This window comes from Echeneis naucrates, chromosome 13 (genome assembly GCF_900963305.1).
Source record: "Echeneis naucrates chromosome 13, fEcheNa1.1, whole genome shotgun sequence".
Taxonomy (NCBI): domain Eukaryota; kingdom Metazoa; phylum Chordata; class Actinopteri; order Carangiformes; family Echeneidae; genus Echeneis; species Echeneis naucrates.
In genome coordinates, this window is record NC_042523.1 from 4,921,038 (window position 1) to 4,940,272 (window position 19,235).

The window sequence follows — 19,235 nt, forward strand, 5'->3', positions numbered from 1 at the left end:
CACGCTAACCTCAGTGCTAATGTGCGTAATAAAGCAGCACATGTAATGAGAAATGATTCGCTGCTGGGTTCGGATCACATTTGTCGTTCACATTGTGTCAGGGGAGAGCGCGAACGCAGTCCCCCACTACCAGAAATGATGCAGTCGAGATTCCCACATTTGGGGAATTCGCAGTGGTCAGCACAACCGGAGTGCAATGTTGAGCCTCGCCCTGGGTGAACCACCTTCTTGATCACGGTATCTCCCCTGCCAGGTAAGTATGACTTGTTCATCACACTGACCGGGCCCTCTTTCCCCGACACACCTTCTGCACTCACGGTGCTGCTGACCTTAAACATGAGAGAAGCCAGAGTCCTCCGGGGCTGTGAATGCGTGGGCAATCTGTACAGACAATGCAGGTTGACAAATTGGATGTCTTTTCCTTTTCATTTTAAACATCATACATTGATTGCCCATATGATACAAATACCAGGAGTATAAATCAACAATTTAAGCGAGAAGCAATACAGTTGCAGCGGCAAGAAGCCCCAAGGAATGCTGGCAAAACAATTGCTGACTGTCAATGCCTAAATGACCGGGATTATAATATTACATCTCCACTAGCAGATTTACTGTGTACCATGTAATTAAGTTTCTTTTTTTTTTTATCTACTTTTGAATCGCATGTACGACAAATTGAAACTTATTTCTGTTCCAACGGCAGCGGGGCAAATGAAAGACAAATATAAGAGCATCGTTGAAAATCAGTAGTTCTGCTATAATATCTCATTGGGCGTGCTGCATATGTGTCCCTGTTGTGGGTTATGTCCAACATGTATGAAGCTATACTTTTTGTTTTACACTTCCTCTTTGTTGTCAGATGATCACGATGGTAATGATTTGATATTGTTTGCGTTCCACAGGAAAAAGACAGGGGGTCTCCTACTGAGGATTACACTCTTGCAGAGGAGATAATCATTTCAAATAGTGAGCGTTGCCCCTCGATGGAGGGTGTGGAGGGAGGAGTCCCATCAGACCCTGCTGGAGGTGGCGGCTCCAAAAGCAGTGCATTTGTACACGGTATGTTTCAGTGAGCCAGTGTTAAAAGACTGGGTTGGCAAAATGCAATTAGCCATTTATTGTGAAAGTAAGCAAGGTGTATGTTTGATTTCCGCAGCGGATAGTGAGATCTTCACATTTACCCTGTTGCCACCCCCCCCCCACACACACACAAAAATGCTGTCCTCCAGAGAGGTGAGAGTAAATTCAACCTATCACATACATTTACATACAAACCCGTAGCTGCTGATCATACTTTGGGGGACGGGGGAAAATTTCTGCACATCTTGTGTACTCAGGTGGAGGTCGCGGGTGAGGATACACACTTTTTCCCCTTGTTAATAATGTGTAGTTTTTCCAATTGCCTGTATTAAGAGATGGAGTGAGTAAACTGCAGCTGTCTCACTTTGTGGTCTGCACTTGGGACTAAGTATGCTTTAAGTGTTGTCGGAGGTGGATGGGTTGCCCCCGGCGGATCGCCGCATGAGGAGAGTCCACCACCAGCAAACGCTGATAAAATGATAAAACATAGAGTTTGTACTATTTTCTTTGATTTCCTAATGTAGATGAAATGAAAGATGAAAGTTTCTTTGAGCTTGACTTGGATTTGTCTCACGATGGGGACTGCGTTGGCGCTCTCCCCTGATAGAATGTGAACAACGAATGTGATCCGAACGTCAACCCAGCAGCGAATCATGTCTCATTACATGTGCTGATCTACTGCGCACACTAGCGCACTAGCACTTAGGCTAGTGTGCACCCATGTTGACGGAAGAGCAAAATCGTTGCTCCTCCGCCAACATGCAACCCAAGATGGGTTGATCTGGCTGGCTGGCTGGCTGGGCGGGTGTCCCCTTCGTCCTCCGACGGTCCCCAAGGCCCTCGGGCCGGCGGAGGAGGACTGGGTGCCCCCGGCGGACTACCACCCATCCATATCCCGGTAGCTGCGCTCCCCAGCTACAAAGGGATACACAGCTGAAGCTCCAACTTACACCCTCTGAGCCGAGATCTGTGACGTCATCAATGACGCAGCAAATGGAACGACGCTGGGTATGCCCTTATAGCGATGTGTAGAAGGTTGGCAGTTTACTCAAAGATTCCTTATAATGTTCATATATTTCAAGTTCATATGTATGGATTTTGTTAGATTATAAAATTGAGAAATTCAGATGTGCTTCTCAGGGTTTGCTGAACATGCTTTATTATTCTTTTTAGAAATATATAAATGAGCTAAAATAAATGTCAAATCCGTCACCTTTATTGGACACAGACACATACTGTATGTACCAGCTTTGCACACGGTGCACTCAGCCTCCCATATGTCCCGACCTGGTCGGTAAACTGCTATTATTTCATTTTTATTGTTATTTGTTTCCCCCGCAGTTCACCTGTGAACGTGCGTTTGCGCGTGCGTCGTCATCTTGAACGCTTCAGCTGCTTTCTTGTTGTGAGTTTTGGAGATCCGCCCACAGGTCAGCCTCTCCGGGATTAGGTCACACACGCTAAAATAAAACAATGACAACCTGAGGGAAAGGAGCACACAGAGAGAGAGAGAGAGAGAGAGAGAAGGAAAAGCGGACGCTATCATCAATGAATAAAAATCCCGACACCCCTGGCGGGATGTAAAAAGTGGACATGTACGGGAAAAGAGGACTTTTTGTTCAGCCTATTAGGGAGTCCCTTGTGTCGGAGGAGGGAAGGTTGATCAAATAGTTCTATATGTCCGGATACTGCAGGTCAGGGACGTCCTGTTCAGCGGAGATATGAGTACATAGCACCGCGGGGGCATTATGCCCATCGCTAATATTTTATCTATGTCGTGTTGGGGTTTTTTGATTGTTATTATTATTATTATTAAGGCCAATTTCATCCGAGTTAAAGTGAGAAGTGAATTCAGAATACTTAAAATCTGCGGCGCCGGCATGAGCTATTTTCTGTTCCATTTACTGCCAAAATGGCGGCGTAAACAAACTAAGTCACGTGACATCCCGAGGATGTCAGGATCAATGGATCTGAATGTCTGTGTCAAATGTTACTTAGAATAAATCTTACAATAATTCAATTAATAAAGTAAAATAGCGGGATCCTGTTTACATGAAAAAAGAATAAATCTGTGGCGTTTTCAACTTCCTACACATCCCTATAAGGGCATACGGTGCGTCATTGAGAAAGCCACACATCTCTCGGCGCAGATGGTGAAAGTTGGAGCTTCAGCTGTGTATCTCTTTGTAGCTGGGGAGCGCGGCTACCGAGATGTGGATGGGTGGTAGTCCGCCGGGGGCACCCCGTCCTCCTCCGCCGGCTCGAGGGCCTTGGGGATCGGCAGCAATAAATTTGCTCCATCCGCCAACATGGGTGCACGCTAACCTCAGTGCTAATGTGCGTAATAAAGCAGCACATGTAATGAGAAATGATTCGCTGCTGGGTTCGGATCACATTTGTCGTTCACATTGTGTCAGGGGAGAGCGCGAACGCAGTCCCCCACTACCAGAAATGATGCAGTCGAGATTCCCACATTTGGGGAATTCGCAGTGGTCAGCACAACCGGAGTGCAATGATTGAGCCTCGCCCTGGGTGAACCACCTTCTTGATCACGGTATCTCCCCTGCCAGGTAAGTATGACTTGTTCATCACACTGACCGGGCCCTCTTTCCCCGACACACCTTCTGCACTCACGGTGCTGCTGACCTTAAACATGAGAGAAGCCAGAGTCCTCCGGGGCTGTGAATGCGTGGGCAATCTGTACAGACAATGCAGGTTGACAAATTGGATGTCTTTTCCTTTTCATTTTAAACATCATACATTGATTGCCCATATGATACAAATACCAGGAGTATAAATCAACAATTTAAGCGAGAAGCAATACAGTTGCAGCGGCAAGAAGCCCCAAGGAATGCTGGCAAAACAATTGCTGACTGTCAATGCCTAAATGACCGGGATTATAATATTACATCTCCACTAGCAGATTTACTGTGTACCATGTAATTAAGTTTCTTTTTTTTTATCTACTTTTGAATCGCATGTACGGCAATTTGAAACTTATTTCTGTTCCAACGGCAGCGGGGCAAATGAAGGACAAATATAAGAGCATCGTTGAAAATCAGTAGTTCTGCTATAATATCTCATTGGGCGTGCTGCATATGTGTCCCTGTTGTGGGTTATGTCCAACATGTATGAAGCTATACTTTTTGTTTTACACTTCCTCTTTGTTGTAAGATGATCACGATGGTAATGATTTGATATTGTTTACGTTCCACAGGAAAAAGACAGGGGGTCTCCTACTGAGGATTGCACTCTTGCAGAGGAGATAATCATTTCAAATAGTGAGCGTTGCCCCTCGATGGAGGGTGTGGAGGGAGGAGTCCCATCAGACCCTGCTGGAGGTGGCGGCTCCAAAAGCAGTGCATTTGTACACGGTATGTTTCAGTGAGCCAGTGTTAAAAGACTGGGTTGGCAAAATGCAATTAGCCATTTATTGTGAAAGTAAGCAAGGTGTATGTTTGATTTCCGCAGCGGATAGTGAGATCTTCACATTTACCCTGTTGCCACCCCCCCCACACACACACACAAAAATGCTGTCCTCCAGAGAGGTGAGAGTAAATTCAACCTATCACATACATTTACATACAAACCCGTAGCTGCTGATCATACTTTGGGGGACGGGGGAAAATTTCTGCACATCTTGTGTACTCAGGTGGAGGTCGCGGGTGAGGATACACACTTTTTCCCCTTGTTAATAATGTGTAGTTTTTCCAATTGCCTGTATTAAGAGATGGAGTGAGTAAACTGCAGCTGTCTCACTTTGTGGTCTGCACTTGGGACTAAGTATGCTTTAAGTGTTGTCGGAGGTGGATGGGTTGCCCCCGGCGGATCGCCGCATGAGGAGAGTCCACCACCAGCAAACGCTGATAAAATGATAAAACATAGAGTTTGTACTATTTTCTTTGATTTCCTAATGTAGATGAAATGAAAGATGAAAGTTTCTTTGAGCTTGACTTGGATTTGTCTCACGATGGGGACTGCGTTGGCGCTCTCCCCTGATAGAATGTGAACAACGAATGTGATCCGAACGTCAACCCAGCAGCGAATCATGTCTCATTACATGTGCTGATCTACTGCGCACACTAGCGCACTAGCACTTAGGCTAGTGTGCACCCATGTTGACGGAAGAGCAAAATCGTTGCTCCTCCGCCAACATGCAACCCAAGATGGGTTGATCTGGCTGGCTGGCTGGCTGGGCGGGTGTCCCCTTCGTCCTCCGACGGTCCCCAAGGCCCTCGGGCCGGCGGAGGAGGACTGGGTGCCCCCGGCGGACTACCACCCATCCATATCCCGGTAGCTGCGCTCCCCAGCTACAAAGGGATACACAGCTGAAGCTCCAACTTACACCCTCTGAGCCGAGATCTGTGACGTCATCAATGACGCAGCAAATGGAACGACGCTGGGTATGCCCTTATAGCGATGTGTAGAAGGTTGGCAGTTTACTCAAAGATTCCTTATAATGTTCATATATTTCAAGTTCATATGTATGGATTTTGTTAGATTATAAAATTGAGAAATTCAGATGTGCTTCTCAGGGTTTGCTGAACATGCTTTATTATTCTTTTTAGAAATATATAAATGAGCTAAAATAAATGTCAAATCCGTCACCTTTATTGGACACAGACACATACTGTATGTACCAGCTTTGCACACGGTGCACTCAGCCTCCCATATGTCCCGACCTGGTCGGTAAACTGCTATTATTTCATTTTTATTGTTATTTGTTTCCCCCGCAGTTCACCTGTGAACGTGCGTTTGCGCGTGCGTCGTCATCTTGAACGCTTCAGCTGCTTTCTTGTTGTGAGTTTTGGAGATCCGCCCACAGGTCAGCCTCTCCGGGATTAGGTCACACACGCTAAAATAAAACAATGACAACCTGAGGGAAAGGAGCACACAGAGAGAGAGAGAGAGAGAGAGAGAGAGAAGGAAAAGCGGACGCTATCATCAATGAATAAAAATCCCGACACCCCTGGCGGGATGTAAAAAGTGGACATGTACGGGAAAAGAGGACTTTTTGTTCAGCCTATTAGGGAGTCCCTTGTGTCGGAGGAGGGAAGGTTGATCAAATAGTTCTATATGTCCGGATACTGCAGGTCAGGGACGTCCTGTTCAGCGGAGATATGAGTACATAGCACCGCGGGGGCATTATGCCCATCGCTAATATTTTATCTATGTCGTGTTGGGGTTTTTTGATTGTTATTATTATTATTATTAAGGCCAATTTCATCCGAGTTAAAGTGAGAAGTGAATTCAGAATACTTAAAATCTGCGGCGCCGGCATGAGCTATTTTCTGTTCCATTTACTGCCAAAATGGCGGCGTAAACAAACTAAGTCACGTGACATCCCGAGGATGTCAGGATCAATGGATCTGAATGTCTGTGTCAAATGTTACTTAGAATAAATCTTACAATAATTCAATTAATAAAGTAAAATAGCGGGATCCTGTTTACATGAAAAAAGAATAAATCTGTGGCGTTTTCAACTTCCTACACATCCCTATAAGGGCATACGCTGCGTCATTGAGAAAGCCACACATCTCTCGGCGCAGATGGTGAAAGTTGGAGCTTCAGCTGTGTATCTCTTTGTAGCTGGGGAGCGCGGCTACCGAGATGTGGATGGGTGGTAGTCCGCCGGGGGCACCCCGTCCTCCTCCGCCGGCTCGAGGGCCTTGGGGATCGGCAGCAATAAATTTGCTCCATCCGCCAACATGGGTGCACGCTGACCTCAGTGCTAATGTGCGTAATAAAGCAGCACATGTAATGAGAAATGATTCGCTGCTGGGTTCGGATCACATTTGTCGTTCACATTGTATCAGGGGAGAGCGCGAACGCAGTCCCCCACTACCAGAAATGATGCAGTCGAGATTCCCACATTTGGGGAATTCGCGGTGGTCAGCACAACTGGAGTGCAATGGTTGAGCCTCGCCCTGGGTGAACCACCTTCTTGATCACGGTATCTCCCCTGCCAGGTAAGTATGACTTGTTCATCACACTGACCGGGCCCTCTTTCCCCGACACACCTTCTGCACTCACGGTGCTGCTGACCTTAAACATGAGAGAAGCCAGAGTCCTCCGGGGCTGTGAATGCGTGGGCAATCTGTACAGACAATGCAGGTTGACAAATTGGATGTCTTTTCCTTTTCATTTTAAACATCATACATTGATTGCCCATATGATACAAATACCAGGAGTATAAATCAACAATTTAAGCGAGAAGCAATACAGTTGCAGCGGCAAGAAGCCCCAAGGAATGCTGGCAAAACAATTGCTGACTGTCAATGCCTAAATGACCGGGATTATAATATTACATCTCCACAAGCAGATTTACTGTGTACCATGTAATTAAGTTTCTTTTTTTTTATCTACTTTTGAATCGCATGTACGGCAATTTGAAACTTATTTCTGTTCCAACGGCAGCGGGGCAAATGAAGGACAAATATAAGAGCATCGTTGAAAATCAGTAGTTCTGCTATAATATCTCATTGGGCGTGCTGCATATGTGTCTGATGGATATTAAAATGGATATGTAATGCACCAGAAAGAGCAAAATTTCAGTTGAACTAGTTTAACCTGTCTAAAATACATGCAGGTCACGCCGCCCTGGAATGTGGTAAACTAACTTTCTGTTTCTCACCAAAAACGAGACAAAACTTTCTGTTTCTCACCAAAAACGAGAAAACATAAGAGACTACGTCTTAGAAACGTAAGTTGAGAACTTGGCCGATAACCCACAACAGTAGATAGAGTTTACCAATCAGGAACAGGCCACGCTCAGGCTGGACCTCCTTCAAGGAGGAACAAACCTGTCAGTATACAAACTCAAACACAAACAACTTCAGATCAGATCACCCCTGGCTTTTCCTGGTGCACTGTTGAAGTGTATTATGTGATCTCCGCTCTCTGCAGACAGCGCTAAATAAAATACTCTTGTTGATTCAACATTCTGACTCCTCAGCGGTGTTTTGTCATCTCCCGGCCCGGCTGAGATAGCAACAAAAGTGCGTCTCAACAATTTGGGGGCTCGTCCGGGATGTGAGGGAGAACAGGCGAGGACGACTATTCGGATCTAACACTTTTCTTCACGAGTAGGGGATCCATAGACACAAGCCGGCACCACAAAAAGGTAAGCAGAAACCTGTTATAACAAAATTCTGCATATTGGCCACGATACAAAATGTGTCTTGTCCCATATACGTGAAAAGAAGGGTGAAACTAAAAGAATCAATACGAGTATGCAATTGTAAGTCCGCGGCCTGGCGTAGCGGTTAGATTCCCCGCCAGATAAGGAATAAAAGTGAAGTGAAACCAAAGGTAAAAGGAATAATATACCCTGAGAGTGGCGTAACTCCACCTGTCGGCCTGACGAGGTCCAGGAGCGGCTGATACCGCGGCTGGGTTGGAAGCCCGGGGGTGGGGTCCCTGAAATACCATTTGTTACTATAGTGTGTAAAGGTTCCTCGAAAAGCAGCTGGTACTTTGGTTGGTGCTTTATTGAAACTGTTGTGTAATGCAGATGGTTAGGTAGTCTTCCTATGGAAGGTGTTCCACTGTAGGGACAGACGGGGGTAGGTTTCACGGGATAATTCTACGTAATTTTCCTACAGAGAATAAAGTACTGTACTATCGGTTTAGAGCCCGCGAGAGAAAAGCCACTAACATTGGACGGTAACATCTACATGAAAAAGAAACCTTTGGTGTGTTAAAAGTGAAGAGATAAAAAACCGGTAAAAATTTTGAAATGTGTTCATTATTAATGTGTTAATTGTGTATGTGTGTGTTTTGAGAAGTATAGCGGGAGCATTGGGTTGTGGAGAGAATAAGACTCTGAGTCAATCGTTGTGTGAATACTCGCTGTGATCTGCGTCGGCGGCGACTGAAGTGACGGGATACCTAACGGTGTAAACGAACGTCCTTCATCAGCTGCGGTTTAGGACGGTGGAGAGAGGATAAAACCTCTCTAACGGTCCAGCAGAAACACAGGCGAGGGCTAAATCACCCAGTTGATAAACGGGACATTGTCACTGGAGTAAACGCTGTGGTTCCTGTGAAAAGACACCCAGTGAGAGACCGGACCGACTGTTAGAGTTGGCCTAGAAGCTTGTCTCTCAGGGAACTGCAGTGGGCTAACGTAGCTGTCTCCGGTGTTTTGTCGCCGTAATAAAACTGTGGAGCTCAGAGTCTAGTTAAGATGGACGGAGAATTTGACAGGGAGAAAGACGATAGCGGCTGGGGCCCAGCCGGCCCATATGTTATGTTGAGGACACAAATTGAATCTACAGCCAATGCCCTGGCCGCTACTACAAAACAATCTGATAAAGACAAAAAAGTAAAAAAAGCAATAAAGAAAATGGAAGACCTAGTCTGTGAAAAAGGAAAAACCCTAGAACACAGAGGGCCATTAGGACAACTCTTATTAGAAAAAGTAACAGCAGCCATAAACAAAAAGCAGGAAGCGGCAGAGCAGGGTCAGAGCGCAGGTATGTTGCAGAGACAGAGCTGGAAGAAAAAGGAGCAGGAGGGGGAGAAGGAGCGACAGGAGTGGTCTGAGCTGCTGGTTCACTGGCAAGGCACCAAACACCTGCATCAAAAGGAGCAACTCTCCGGACTGGTAACTGCATCTGACACCTACACATGTCCCCCGCCATATGCACCTCCAGCGCTAGGAATGTATCCTGTGTCAACATTTTACATAGATAAAGGCATAATGAGCCTTGAAACACCCAACACACAAAACACTGAGACAGACGAAGACACTCGTTCTGCGTCCACTGTGCTGCAACCAACTACGTATAGCCCTCTTTCTATGTGCCTTACACAATCGACAGGACAGTCACCTAGTGCGCCAGATAATACACACGCGTTGGCTCAATCCACCCCTGTAGCCGCAGTGCATTTAGGCCCTCAACCATCTCAATCTGGCCTATATCCGCGACTTGAGGTGGTCCAAGCTCAGACAGTTGCTACAACTGCTTCTGGGCCTCCTCAAACAGAATTTATGGACAGGCAGCTAAGGGAGAGATTACAACAGGAGCAGGAACAGGCTAAACTACTAGCAGATGAGGCTGATCAAAACCAACTACTACAACTACAAAAACAAATAAATCAAGCTAAAAGAGAATTAGAGGCAACAAAATGCGAGCTAATGACGGAACGAGGTAAAAGCAGATCAGCCCCAAAGAAAGCTTATCTTCAAGCTGAAGGACAGTGGGAGGCAGATAAGTCTCAAGGTCTACTGTTAAACTTGGAGGTTGAGCTGTCAGACATGGAGGTAGCCTCAGGGGAAGACCGCCGACATCGTCACCAGTTATCCTCCCTGTCAGAGAAGGATATTGAAACAGTGACTAATGCTTATAAAGTTTCAGACCGACAGAAAGAGGAAAGAAAAGAGCGTCGTGTTTTGATCGAGCCGGTTGTTGATTTGTTAGGAGCGCCCATACCTCCATTAATACAGGAGGCACATACTGATAATATGTGTTTGCGGTCTGGTCGTACGTTGGGCGCGTCTCAATGTCCTCTTATAGCTGTGGCCTCTGGACAACCACCTAAATATAAACCTTTTGCATTTGGTGATGTACAGGCAATGGTAGATAAACTTCCACCTGTGACTGATGGCGGTAGCTTGTGGCTGTGTAAATTAGATATCTTGACAGCCGGACACACTTTGGCTTTAGGGGATTTCCGAGCTGTTGCAGCACGCTGCATGACCCCGACTAACCTTAGAGACATAGAGACAGACGCGCACATTCACCATTTACCTAATAATAGCCCATTCTTAGATCACTGTACTGAAATTGGAGCTGCCATGCGTACTCACTTCCCTTTGCCCAACGCTACTGCTATACCTAAAATCACATGGGACCCAAAACAAAACCCTCGTCAATTTTTAAGTGCAGCAAAAGACATTTGGACCACTCAAACAGGACTGCATCCAGGAAATAGTGGCTCTCAGGCCGAGTGGTTCTGCCAAGCTGTTTTGAATGGAGTCCCTGAGTCAGTGCAACAGGCCATGAAAAACAATCCTGATATGCTGGGATGCCACCTGTGTGTGTGGGAAAAGCACCTCGTTCATCATCTCACTGCCGCCCAAGATAAAACACAACAAGATGAGAAGGAACACACTGACCTTCAAAATCAACTGCTCAAACTGCAATTAGCCAAGGTCAGGGAGGAAGTTAATGAAAAGAAAAAAGGCAAGAAAGAGCCAACTAAGATAATGGCCCAGACAGTACAGTCTGGGGGAGGAGATATCACCCCGGCTTATCCGGATCTTTCTCACACTCCGCCATGGGAGCCGTACCATAGAAGGGGGGGAGGAATAAACAGAGGGTGGAGAGGTCCGCGGGGCGGGGGAAGGAGAGGGTTCTCAGGGGGATGGTCTTATGGACGAAACCGTGTCTGTTTCCTGTGTGGTGACTCCTCCCACTGGATGAAGGACTGTCCATACAACCCGGCCCCAGCACGTGGTGGATATCAACCGAGAGGAAGGGGAGGGGAGCAACAAAGAGGAGGCCATGGAGATGGCTCTCATCCTCCCTACCCACAGTCCCCCCTGTGGCAGGATGCTGAGTGACACACCCCACAGAGAAGCCCTGAACAGCACCTCACGGCAGAACCGGTGTTGTCAGTGGCAGTAAATCAAGACACACTGCCTTTCCTTGTGGATACTGGTGCCACCGTTTCCACCATCAAGACTGTACAAAAAAACTTGTTGTCAACTGAAGTCATAACAGTCATGGGTTTCTCTGGGGTTCCTACTACTCTGTCTTACACCAAGCCTCTCACTACCCGGTTGGGTAACCAGACTGTGTTGCACCCATTTGTGCATTCTCCTGAAGTGCCTTCCAATCTTCTAGGGAGAGATCTTCTGACTCGCTTGGGAGCAACCATCCTCTGCTCCCCGGACGGCCTCACAGTCTCTTTTCCTGATGGCACCTCTCTGCCATGTGACTGCGCCGGCGCCACACATTCGAGTCAATACCTCATCCAACCCCTTGCTGAAAAAGCAGCTGACGTCTATTGGGGTTTATTGCACAGTGAAAAAGTAGACAAAGGTGGAATCTTGTCGGCCTATCTCACCTGGAGGCCCTGGATCTCCCAGATTCACCCCTACGTGGCCCCTCCTGACCCTCTCCATATGACTTTGTTTTATGACAGACAGGAAACTCAGTGGTATGAGGAACAGTTTAATAAAGACATAGAGGGACAAAATTGGGAACTACATTCATGTGCTATTTATGTGGCTCCTATTGGTGTTGCTGCAGAAGTAACACTCACCCCTGAACAACAAGAGTGGTACATGATGAGTGATGAAGCTGCTCCCCACATCTCCCTTGCTTTGCATCCCGAACATCAAGCTAAAGAATTAGGCTCGATTGTGAAAACGGCGCAGTTACTAACTGATTGGAAACCTCTTGCGTCGTCGCTGTTGTATTCCCCCTCTGCTGAAATCTACAAAATACAGGTCTCTTGCACTGATCAGGCACTTATGGACCATGCCCAGGTTTCTCGACACCATGGACGCGAAAAAACTGATCATCCTGATGCGGCACGTATGATCGATTCGCTGCCCGACTCGTTGTGGTCCTCTGGACCCACGGACGTGGGTCTTGTTGATTGTCCCCCGGTGTCCTTTAAACTAAAATCTGACACTCCAGTATGGATCCCACAATATCCGAGCAAAAGGGAAGCTGAGATAGGCATCGCAGACACCATCGAAGGTCTTCTCAAAAAGGGGGTGTTGATTGAAACATCTTCTGAATGGAACACACCTATTTGGCCGGTTGAAAAGAAAAAGAAAAGTGTCTATCGCATGGTTCATGACCTTAGGGCTATTAATGCGGCCCTGAGCACTAACACGATCCCTGTCCCCAATCCTTACGTTGCACTAACCAATCTTGACCCCCGTCATCAATGGTTCACGTGTATTGATCTCGCAAACGCATTTTTCTGTATTCCATTGGCAGAAGAGTGTAGACACTTTTTCTCCTTCACCTATCGCAGTGTTCAATTGACTTATACTCGTCTACCCCAGGGTTTTGCGCTGTCTCCAGGACTGTTTAATCAAGTGCTAAAAGACGTTTTGACTGACTGTGACCTTCCCCCTGACACGACCCTTGTACAGTATGTTGATGACTTACTCATAGCTGCACCCACTGCCACACTCTGTCTGAAAGCCACCGAACAGGTATTGCTACACTTAGCAAACCGCGGGTTTAAAGCCAGCAAGTCGAAACTACAAGTCGCCCGACGAGTAGTCTCGTTCCTGGGCAGACAAATCTCAAAGGATGGGGCTGGTTTGTCCCCGGAACACAAAAACACAATCTTGCACCATCCTAAGCCTACAACTGTCAAGGACATGCTTACGTTCCTAGGTCTTACGGGCTACAGTCGTAACTATGTTGCTAACTACACGGGTCTTACCTCTCCCCTTAGGGATCTCGTGAGGGAGCATGGCATGCGAAATTTGTCGGCTCCCTTGAACTGGACGGCAGACGCCAGTCTAGCTGTCCCTGACTACTCTTCCACGTTTTATCTTGATGTTTCTGCCACAGCACATTGCGTGAATGGAGTGCTGTTCCAGAAAAAAGGGGGAGATAGGAAAGTATTGATGTACATCAGCACAATGCTAGATAACATGGAAAAACGTCATCCGCTTTGTACACAACATGCAGCAGGGATAGCAAAAATCATACAAAAAACAGCACACATCGTCATGGACCACCCACTACACATTCTAACCACTCACAGTGTTGTTGCCTATGTCAATTCAACTACATTCACACTCACTGCATTGAGACAAAGGCGACTATCTAAAATACTGGAGGCACCTAATCTCACTTTCACACACGACTGCCACCGGGAATAAAACCACTAGTACTGACGGAGGCGCATGGAGTGGGGCATGTTGGGGCTACACAGATGCAGAGGAACCTGGAAAATTGGTGGCATCCATTTTTGAAGGAAATGTGTAAATATCATGTAAATACTTGTCATGAGTGTACAATGTATAATGCTCGACCAGCAGTCGAACCACATCCTGGACGTTTCCCTCTTGAGACAAAAGCAGGGAAAGAGATCATCATAGACTACACAGATATGGTGAATCCGGCCCAAGGATACAGGTATATGTTGGTATGTGTTGATGCGTATTCAGGATGGCCAGAAGCCATCCCCACAAAGCGGGAAGACAGTAAGTCTGTGGTAAAGTTTCTGGTGAACCATTACATTCCAAGACATGGTTTTCCAGAAAAGGTCCGGTCGGACAATGGCACTCACTTCAAAAATCACGATCTACAAAAGGTTGAAGAAATGCTCGGGTTAAAACATAACTTCGGTTCTGTTTATCATCCTCAATCTCAAGGGAAGGTTGAAAGAATGAATCAGACCCTAAAAACCAAAATAGCAAAAATCTGTGCACAAACAAAAATGAGTTGGGTAGATGCTTTACCTCTCGCTCTCATGTCAATCCGCAGCTCTATAAATCAGAGCACAAAGTTCACTCCGTTTGAACTGACCACTGGCAGGAGGTTTCCAGGACCACAGTCCAAACTCATTGGACTTAAGGAAAACGATCAAGCACTAACCCACAAGCAATATTTTCATGCTCTGCAGACTCTTGTTTCAGAATACGCCAAACAAGTGGGAGAGAGAGCTGAAGGAGAACCAGAGGCCCCGCCAGACACGGATTGGGTACTACTGAGAGTGATCAAACGTAAGTGGACGGAGCCAAGGTGGACAGGCCCCTACCAGGTGACTGAACGCACCTCACACGCTGTTCGGCTGAACGGCAAAGGAGACACGTGGTTCCATTGGAGCCAATGTGCAGCAGCGGACGCTCCTGCACGCACGCTGGGAGAAACACGCACTGAGCTGCGTGAACAACAACAAAGGGAAAAGACCACCGATCAACAAGGGGCAGAATAATCCCCTGGTGGCATCAGGGTGAGGTAGTCTATCCAATACCCCTGAGGGAGAAGGTGAAATAGCGCTTCTCTCCAACACGTGGTGTGCCAAACCACCAACCAGGATCGTCGTGGAGCCTCGACAACGATGGAACTCAACCTCCTCATCTTCTGTTGGTTTGTGGTAGTTATTACATTTCTCTGGGCTCTCCTGCATCTACTGGTTACAGGAACAACAAAACTGTGATCCATGCCCAAGCTGATAACGCCTGATCATTTAATTTTCATGTGAAGTAATTACTGACACAACCACGTTTAAATTTTCTATTTTATAAACAATTTTTTACTGTTGCATTTGCTGAAGAGTTGTGTGACTGAAATAACTGAAGGTCTGAAGCTGCCTGGGGGGTAACCCTGCCTCAGGTTACATATGTTTAAACTCTCGTCACTGGAAGGTTTTATTGCTTGCTAAAATGTTGTACGGCCAATGGAAACCATTGTTGATCCTCGGATTTCTCTCCTTCATCATCGTAACTCTGATTTCCCTTTTGACCGAATCTGATTTTCCTTTTGGCCGAAGGGAAAACTGCACTTTGCGTAAGCAGCGACAATATCAAGGCCAGGATTCGTGTGACTCGTCTGATCGGGCCCGATATTATGCGTTGTATTATTATTATGTGTTTTGTTCCCCCGCAAATGACACCACTGCAATTTCAATTCCCTATTCGGCTCTCCGTGAGTCACATGGTATGACGGGGGGGGCACATAATGATTACTATGTGTTGGCCGGGTCAGGGTGGGGTTCACTAATCGGGGAAACCACATACGACTGGAGTAGCTGGTCGAAGGGAATTTTTAAGACATATAGACGCAATTTCACCATAACTAAAACCAATCACGGACTCATACTTATGTACAACACTACAATCAAAGTTTGTCTATCTGTCTCACTCTTTCAATACACATACGGAGCCCCTTTAGTCCAAATCGCGCTATGTTATGACCCCGCCCGATCAACTCCAGACGTCTCTGTCAAAGCACGGGACCTACATGCTCAGATCATAGTGTTCCGCAGCCGCAGCAACACAAGTTTAGGGCCTGCAGATGAACTGTTCCAAGTTACCACCGGCATTTCTGCTAGTTACAACAATTGGCTGCTGTTGGCAGAACAAGCTGCCACCACTGTCAATTCCAGTTGTGTCGTTTGCCTTGGCGCCCGCCTGGTTTTGAGAGTTGTGCCGGCTGACATACCCCCATCATGCCTTATTGAGGTCATGAACAACACAGTGGTGAAAGATTCAAATTGTTCACTATGGGACACAATATTCCCAGTGTTTAGTACGGCTTCTAAAAAACCTATATTCTCAACAGGAGTAGCTCCAGGTAACTTCACGTGTATAACCTTTAATTCGACTGGCCCTAAAATAGGCTCGTTAAACCCCGCACTTTGTTCTTACAACATTACAGTTCCAACTGGGTTCTCTCCTGTTGCCCGAGCTGATATATGGTGGTGGTGTGGTGAGGACAGTATTTACGATGGCTTACCTCGCAATGTTACAGGCCATTGTGCCTTGATTACTCTTTTGCTCCCAGTGAAGGTATACCCCATCTCGGCTGATGACTTAATGACAAAGTCCAATACTCTCATACCTACGGAGTGGGGCGATAGAGTTAAACGGTCAGCTAACAATCCTTGGTTACATGCTGACGACCCGACATACATAGACGCCATAGGTGTTCCACGCGGCGTCCCAGACGAGTATAAAATAGTTGATCAGGTTGCGGCAGGCTTTGAATCGTCTCTATGTTGGTGGTGCACAATCAACAAAAATGTGGACAGAATAAATTACATCCATTACAATGTCCAGCGCCTCGGCAACCAGACTGAGGAAGGTTTCCGTGCCGTACATGAGCAACTGAAAGCCTCATCTCTTATGGCATTCCAAAACAGAGTCGCCGTGGACATGCTCCTGGCCGAAAAGGGAGGAGTATGTGCCATTTTCGGAGAGCAGTGTTGCACGTTCATCCCCAATAACACCGCGCCGGACGGTCGCCTTACTAAAGCTATTGATGGTTTACGAACTCTGAATAAGAAAATGAAGGACCACTCAGGTGTTGACACCTCGATGTGGGATAATTGGATGCAGGCGTTCGGTAAATATAAATCTCTAGTTTCCTTGATGCTAATTTCAATTGCTGTATTCGCCTCCATCCTCACCCTCTGTGGTTGTTGTTGTATCCCCTGCTTCCGTTCACTGGCTAACCGCGTCATTACAACGGCCATTGAAGGTAAATCTCCGCCTCATCAGATGATGCCCTTGTTACAGGCCTCATCGGAGAGTTCCGAGGTTGAGGGAGAGAAAAGACTCACTGTTTCCATATTCAAAGTTTAAAATTCTACTGTTACCATGATGCCTACTGACACTAGACGACTTGCACCCACATTGCCTTAGCTTTATCTCCTCAAACAATTACATTGATTAACGGGCAAATGATGATTGAGACATTTTTGTACTCCATGTCATGGTCCCCATATCCTCCCAGATAGCATGTGCGGCTCTACCAAGAGGTCTGGGATATGTTTGGAGTTTAGTTGATGGTGATGTGTGTACCTTTCGCTTATTAATTCAGGGTTTCTTTTTACTGAGTTTTTGTTTAATTTTCTGTATATCACTGGATTACGCTATTTACTATTTTTCTGTTTGTGATCTCTTTGAAGAGATCAAAAGGGGGATTGATGGATATTAAAATGGATATGTAATGCACCAGAAAGAGCAAAATTTCAGTTGAACTAGTTTAACCTGTCTAAAATACATGCAGGTCACGCCACCCTGGAATGTGGTAAACTAACTTTCTGTTTCTCACCAAAAACGAGACAAAACTTTCTGTTTCTCACCAAAAACGAGAAAACATAAGAGACTACGTCTTAGAAACGTAAGTTGAGAACTTGGCCGATAACCCACAACAGTAGATAGAATTTACCAATCAGGAACAGGCCACGCTCAGGCTGGACCTCCTTCAAGGAGGAACAAACCTGTCAGTATACAAACTCAAACACAAACAACTTCAGATCAGATCACCCCTGGCTTTTCCTGGTGCACTGTTGAAGTGTATTATGTGATCTCCGCTCTCTGCAGACAGCGCTAAATAAAATACTCTTGTTGATTCAACATTCTGACTCCTCAGCGGTGTTTTGTCATCTCCCGGCCCGGCTGAGATAGCAACAAAAGTGCGTCTCAACAATGTCTTTTCCTTTTCATTTTAAACATCATACATTGATTGCCCATATGATACAAATACCAGGAGTATAAATCAACAATTTAAGCGAGAAGCAATACAGTTGCAGCGGCAAGAAGCCCCAAGGAATGCTGGCAAAACAATTGCTGACTGTCAATGCCTAAATGACCGGGATTATAATATTACATCTCCACTAGCAGATTTACTGTGTACCATGTAATTAAGTTTCTTTTTTTTTTATCTACTTTTGAATCGCATGTACGACAAATTGAAACTTATTTCTGTTCCAACGGCAGCGGGGCAAATGAAAGACAAATATAAGAGCATCGTTGAAAATCAGTAGTTCTGCTATAATATCTCATTGGGCGTGCTGCATATGTGTCCCTGTTGTGGGTTATGTCCAACATGTATGAAGCTATACTTTTTGTTTTACACTTCCTCTTTGTTGTAAGATGATCACGATGGTAATGATTTGATATTGTTTACGTTCCACAGGAAAAAGACAGGGGGTCTCCTACTGAGGATTACACTCTTGCAGAGGAGATAATCATTTCAAATAGTGAGCGTTGCCCCTCGATGGAGGGTGTGGAGGGAGGAGTCCCATCAGACCCTGCTGGAGGTGGCGGCTCCAAAAGCAGTGCATTTGTACACGGTATGTTTCAGTGAGCCAGTGTTAAAAGACTGGGTTGGCAAAATGCAATTAGCCATTTATTGTGAAAGTAAGCAAGGTGTATGTTTGATTTCCGCAGCGGATAGTGAGATCTTCACATTTACCCTGTTGCCACCCCCCCCCCCACACACACACAAAAATGCTGTCCTCCAGAGAGGTGAGAGTAAATTCAACCTATCACATACATTTACATACAAACCCGTAGCTGCTGATCATACTTTGGGGGACGGGGGAAAATTTCTGCACATCTTGTGTACTCAGGTGGAGGTCGCGGGTGAGGATACACACTTTTTTCCCTTGTTAATAATGTGTAGTTTTTCCAATTGCCTGTATTAAGAGATGGAGTG

At 46.1% G+C, this 19,235-nt stretch overlaps 3 non-coding genes across 3 annotated transcripts; all 3 read right to left on the bottom strand.

The window, feature by feature from the left end:
• Window positions 1-98: 98 nt before the first annotated feature.
• On the bottom strand, window positions 99-261 carry LOC115053649 (U1 spliceosomal RNA). Its single transcript, XR_003841478.1, has one exon. It is a non-coding gene; the product is annotated as a U1 spliceosomal RNA (small nuclear RNA).
• A 3,233-nt stretch (window positions 262-3,494) lies between these two features.
• LOC115053644 (U1 spliceosomal RNA) lies at window positions 3,495-3,658 on the bottom strand. Its single transcript, XR_003841474.1, has one exon. It is a non-coding gene; the product is annotated as a U1 spliceosomal RNA (small nuclear RNA).
• A 3,235-nt stretch (window positions 3,659-6,893) lies between these two features.
• LOC115053650 (U1 spliceosomal RNA) lies at window positions 6,894-7,057 on the bottom strand. Its single transcript, XR_003841479.1, has one exon. It is a non-coding gene; the product is annotated as a U1 spliceosomal RNA (small nuclear RNA).
• Window positions 7,058-19,235: the final 12,178 nt, after the last annotated feature.